Source organism: Octodon degus, unplaced genomic scaffold (assembly GCF_000260255.1).
Source record: "Octodon degus isolate 3935 unplaced genomic scaffold, OctDeg1.0 scaffold00176, whole genome shotgun sequence".
Classification (NCBI taxonomy): domain Eukaryota; kingdom Metazoa; phylum Chordata; class Mammalia; order Rodentia; family Octodontidae; genus Octodon; species Octodon degus.
Window position 1 is genome coordinate 158972 of NW_004524752.1, and position 6746 is coordinate 165717.

The window sequence follows — 6746 nt, forward strand, 5'->3', positions numbered from 1 at the left end:
TGGCCTTAGAGAAATTATAATTGCATTATAAACTCTAAGCTGATAATTCTAAACTGCATTTAATGCTACTTTATTTAAAAATATATATTTTCTTAAGCTACATTTAAACAGTGTAGGCCACTCTGTATTGACTGTTTACTATGTGGCAGATACTGAAGCAGACACTTTCTATATTTCATTTAATTAAGAATTATCAACAGGACTAGCCAGATAGCTCAGTGGACTAAAGTGCCTGCTTAGGCAGAGCACAGCAGCGGGATTTGATCCCCCAGGTACACTGAGATGGCTGTTGAGACTGGGCATGGAGGCGCACACCTGTAATTCCAGTGCTTGGGAGGCTGAAAAGGAGGATCACTATGAGTCCCATCTAAGTAGTGAGACCCTGTAGACCCTATACTAAATACATAAAAAATTATCAATAATAAATTGGTTATTTCCACCTAACATAAGTAGAAACAAAAGTTAAACAATTAGTTCAAGGTCTCCCAATAAGCGGGACTTTAAAAATATTAACTCTAGATCATACTTTTGTCATAATAGCAGTTTGATTCCATTAATAAAACATTTAGGCTTGATTGTCATTGTAAATACATACAACTTCAATGTAGTGAATTAACACTTTATGGCCCTTGAACGAAGCAACTTTTAGTTACCTATTGCTGTATAGCAAAGTTCCCCAGAACACAGTGGCTTAAACTAGTGTTTCTTTTCTTGGGAATCAGGATCTCTGGCCCTGAGTCTCCCCCAGGCAGCAGTCAAGGCTTCAGCTGCACTGCGGGCATCTCTAGGCTGGGCAGGAAGGGTCTGATTCTGAGCCCGCTGTTGTGGCACCGGCAGACCTCAGTTCCTCTACTGCTGTCCTTGAGCCTCCAGTCTTGATTCCTTCCTGGTTATTGGCTAGGAGGCACTGTAGGCTGGACAGTGGCTCTGAAGACATCAGATCATAATCTTAGGAATTTTTGAATACTGTTTTACATGGTAAAGTTTTCTGTTAAAAGATTAAACTAAAACATGCATAGCATAGATTTTACCTTATAGTAAGCTTTCAAACAGCAAGGTTAAGTTAAGGTGTTTGAGATGAGGAAATGATTCTGGATGATGAGTGAGGGCCCTTGAACCCCATCAGAAGTGTCCTTTGGCGGGGCAGGGGAGAGTAGACACAGGAGAGGAGGTGGAAGCAGAGGGACCACAGAAGGAGAGATACATGACACAGAAGCTGGAGGAAGCAGGAATGGATTCTCTAGGGCCTCCAAAAGGAAACAGGCTTTCCAGCACCTTCATTTTGGCCAGTGAAATGAATTGCTGACTTCTCGACTCTAAAATTTGAGAATACCTTTCTGTTGAGTCACCAAATTTGCACTCATTTGTTACAGCTGTGACAGGCAATGACCTGCTACTCTTAGTCCCTGTCTTTTGTCCTACTCTCTGTAGAGTGTCTCATAGCATTGTTCACTGGAATCATTCAGTGAACAAGCAAGAAGAGCCAGAGACACCAGGAGCAAGACACAAATCACAGTTCATTACTCAATCTTCCCTGAATGTGGGGGAAAAACAGAGACCCCATGGAACATAAATAGTTCATCTACGCTTGATACCTATGTTGTTTCTGTTTCTCCACAGAAAAGTGATTGTGTTACTGGGTTTATGTGAACTGAACGGATCATTGTGTCATGTGTTTTTCATCTGGGGAGGTATAGTTTATGGAACATGGAATTAATGGATCTGTCCTCGGACCTCAGTCCTCTTTCTTTTCTTTTCTTTTCTTTTCTTTTCTTTTCTTTTCTTTTCTTTTTTTCTTTTTTTCTTTTTGCAGAACTGGGGATTGAACTCAGGCCCTTGTGCTTGCCAGGCAAGCGCTTATTCTTCTGAGCTATTTTTCGAGCCACCCCGGCCTCTTTCTGAAGTCCTGTTGCCATCTTAGGGCTATAATCCAGGGCACAGCCTCCCACATAGACTGACTTGCCATTCTGTGTTCCAGGGTTACTTGAAGCATGTTTTGCTGACCTACTAATCCTAATCAACTGAAGGGCTTGATGAAAATGTGGCTGTCCAACCATATTCAACTAAATCTACTAAATATAGTGTGGGATCCAGAAGCCTTCTGTGTATTTTTAAAATTAGATTTTATTGGTACATTTTAGATATACATATGATCCCATTCAATCTTCTACAGTTTAAATAAGCTTCTCAGGTTATTCTCATGTACAATAAAGGTGAGATCTGTAGCCTCAACACTCTTCCCTGATTAAACGATTTTCGTAGCTAACTGCCTGTGAATACAGAGAGCTCGGTATTTGCTCTTTGATATTCGTGTTTTGACAGTCTCTTTTTGGAAAGCGTGTTTTAATTTAATACTTCCTAATCAACAATAATCAAAGGGCTGGTGGTAGGCAAAATGACTTTAGATATTACATGTGTGCTCATTTAAAATTTTATCTATTTAGATGGGAAGTCATCGTCGGCTCAGAACCTCTGAACATTGTCGCTGTGCTGACAACAGAGTTATAATACTTTGGCTCCTAACTTGAGTATGTAGGTCAATTCCCTCAACTCCTTGGTTAATATTAGTAGATTCTATTCCGGGAAGGTTGTCTTGGTCAAGCCTTCCTCTTACACAACCATACCTTATAATAAACCAACATAAAAATGCATACAAAAGATTTAGGGTCAGCTACAAAGTCAGAGAAAGATGTAGGACAATCAGGATCTTGAAACTATGTTAACACCCATCTCAAGATTCTTTTAATTATTTTTTTGTAGCTGGTTGATAAGACTCATTTGATCCTTTTAACTAGGTAAGCATTACTATCTTTTCAGATGGCATATTTTCTGAGGAAGCTGTTTTCTGCGGCTGCTACTACCATATACCATGCATTCAAAATTATAGCTAACATCATATGGATAAATTATATTTTTTGTGCAGTGTTTCACTACATTCAGACTCATAGCGATTCTCCTGTTTTCAGCATCCCTAGTGCTGGGATTACAGGCATGCGCCACCGTGCCCAGACTCTATTGCCAACTCAGCACCCCTGGAGGGGTGTGGGGGACTGGTGCAGTGTGTTGCTCCGGGGATCAAACCCTGGCCCCTGTGCTTACCTAAACAAGTACTTAGTCTGCTGAGATAGCTCATCAGGGCGGTATGGGTAAATTTTTTAGCTTCCAAGTAATTAATATCCACCTGTGAAGATAGAGAATCACATGACATTGTGACTGGTTTGCATTTTGTTTACTTAAATCTGAAAGAAATAAAAAATAATTCAGCACTGATGGGTGCATGTTTTCTTCTGGCCACACCGTTAGACAGAATAGCACTGACTTAAAGGATCTTGTTAACTTGTCAGGATTGCACCTGCACATGTTCCTAATGTCTTGGTTCCTTTCCCAACACCCTCTACTTGAAAGAGGAGAGATTTACATTGGCTCAGTTTCTGTGGTCAGCTGGTTTCAAGGCAGAAAAGGGATGGCAGAGGGGTCTGGTAAAGGAAAAGGAGCTCAACCCATATAGCCTGAAAACAGAGAGAGGAAGGAGGAAACCAAGGGCAGATACACCTGTTTTGACCCAGCCCCCTCTTGACAGTGTTTTCACCTACAAACTCGTGGAATAATCCACGGAGGAGCACCATCTCCATGCTCAAATCATCCCTGAATGCATAGGCATTTTGGGTCATTCTAGACCTAAACCCTGACATCTAATTTTATTTGACAGTGTCCATGAATACTAGAGGTGAATCTGTGTCCTTTCATTACTTTTCTCCTTGCCTTGAGCTCTGGATGGTTCTTTATTCTTTTTTTTTTTTTTTTTCAGAACTGAGGATTGAACTCAAGCTTAATCTACCCCAGCCTCTGGATGGTTCTTGATATTTTCTATGATTCTATCTTCTTTGCTGTCTGTCACCAGGATGTCCCTGGCCTCTGGGAGCTTCAGTGCAGCACCAGGTTTGAGATATGGGTGAGAATTACACAAAGACATTTTTTTTCCACTCCTGTCCTGGCCTAAGCTTGTGGCTGGGTCCAGATTGGAGTCATGGAGGGCTGCATTTGTTCTGTGCTGTCAGATTTCTTAGTCATTTGGTATCTGATGCTCCTTGTCAGCTAATAAGTTCTAGAAGAACAAATGGATAATAAAGTCCAGGATTATATTTTTTTGTAGTCCTTCATGAGTTTTTGCAGGTAATTAATTTCCTTGTATATCAAGCAGATATCATTTCTTATTCAACACATGGGGATATGTAATCTTGCCTCAAAATTGTATTAAACTGAGTTTGGAGTAACTGAAAAAACTGTATAGTTGTTCCTAAATATCTGCAGGGTAGTTGTTCCAAGCCTTTCCACCTCCTGCCCCACAAATACCAGCACCCTCAGATGCCCAACTTCCTCTATCCCCTGGTATACTTTGAATCATCTCTTGATTACTGACACCCAATACATGGACATAGTATATAAATAGTTCTTGTGCTATATTGGAGGGAAATCACAACTATATAAAAAGTCTCCTACGGACAGACTCAGTGTTCTTAAGAAATCTGATCTTTGGGTGGTTGGATTCCCAGATGTGCAGCCTGCAGGTATGGAGTGCTGACCGTGCAGCACGTACCTCCCCATCATGTGAGGTCACACCTGGAAACACAGCATCTGAATATCTAACATCCTGTTGTGGAGTGCATTTAGTCCACTCACAAACTTTGATATTTAAATTTTTTTTTTCAGGGCTGACCTTAAAACCACGAGGTTTTAATGCTATTCAACTAGGTAGCCTTTAACAGTGGTGGTTTTGCATTGCAACTTCTACAAAGCCACAAAAGCAGATGCTTTGTCAGGATACCACTTGATGCATAGGTGCAAGAAATAATCATCTAAGTCCCCAGGACTCTTGATTCTTTGCAAGGTGGCTGCTGTCTTGCTTCTGATGCAAAGCCTCCTCCAGGGCCTTCTGCTCAACCCGTCCTGCTTTGTCCTACCATAGCGCATCCCTGCTTATCCGTCCTTACCGACCTAACAGACAGCAGCCAGTCTCTAATAATAAAATCATAACTAGCCTGGATGCTTCACAATAGCTGTCATCACTCTAATTCCCGGATGCCTTGATGAATCACAGATTTTTTTTTCTTTAAAAATAAAGAACAGAAATTTCTTTCCTGCCGATCTGGAGGCTCAGAAGTCCAAGGGCAGAGGAGGCATCTGGTGAGAACTTTCTAGCTCAGCCACCCCGTAGCTAGACTAGAATGGTGAGGGACAAATTTGCCTTTTTATAAGAACCCAGCCTCACACAACAGCATTAGTTCTTTTGTAAGAGCAGGTTCCTAATGGCTTAGTTACCTCACGAACAACAGTCTCAACAATAGTCTCTTAGTATTATTACGATGGCAGTTACATTTCAACATGAATAGAAAATGTTTTTCCCCCTGAAATTGTATTCTCTCCTGAAAAATGGCCAAAACCTTTAAATTCTATACAAAATTTAACATTGTCAGTAGGAGAAAGAATTTGGAGCGAATGGTATGTATCCTTCCTGTGCTTCAAATATCTTATTGTCTAATTGTTTCCATATTTACTCACTTATTCATTAATAAATATTTATTTAATATGTAACATTGGATAGATTTCTGTTTCAGATACTGGGATGCAAAAGAGTAGGAGACAAGTCCTATTTAGTCTCACTATGGCTACAGTGTGTATGGGGGGGCACTGCTCATTTTGTAGAAAAATCTCTGATTTCTTAGAAGAAGGAAACCATAGTTTTCACAGAATGCTGGTATACATCCTGGGAATGTGGCATGGGAAGACACCCAGGCAGTCACCAATGCTCACTCTTTCTTTTTTCTTTCTTTCTTTCTTTCTTTCTTTCTTTCTTTCTTTCTTTCTTTCTTTCTTTCTTTCTTTTCTTTGGTTAAGAAATTAGACTTATTTATTTAAAGGACTGAAAAAAAGATCTATCCTCATTGAATTTTATACTTAGCTAACATACCTTTGAAAACTAAAAGTAAAATATTTTCCAGTTATACAAACTTGAACTATTCCAATACCTCCAGACATAGCACAGAGAAAATAGCAAAGACCATAATCCAGAAGGCAAGAGAAGTTGCTGTATGGTCTTGGATAAAGAATAAAGAGCTCTCAAAATGGTAGTTATGCAGGACTTGTATATAGAACCCATTTAAAATGTCATTGAAGATTTCCACAAAACAGTATCAATCTTATGTCAGGTTATATACATATTTTTCATATATATATATGTGTGGGGGGTACAAGACAAGGAATAACTAATATAAAGTCAATGGAAAATGGAAATACACTTTTTAAAGTTTCTAATACTGGGAGAAAAATACCATACCATGTCTTATAAGTAGATTATAAGTCAAAGATATAGTATAAATCATAAAACAAAAATTGAAATTAAATAATGCCCAGAAAATTAATTCAAAATTAATTCAAAATTAAATATTTCAAAATAATATTCAAAAATTACAATTAAATTGTGAGTCCAACTAAGAGGCCAGAATGTAGTATATCATATGTATGAATCTGTGATCAATTCAGAGTACTTATACAATATTTGAATAGGTTAATATATACAAAAATATCAACTAAGAAAAAGTTTTCATGATAGTAAAGAATTACTAAGAATAAAACGTAACAATACCAGAATGGCAAATATATGACCAGCCCTTCTAACAGTTTGGGGATAGGATATCACACAAAGTTCTAGTATGTGGTAGATGTGGACAGTGTCCATGATGCTTACT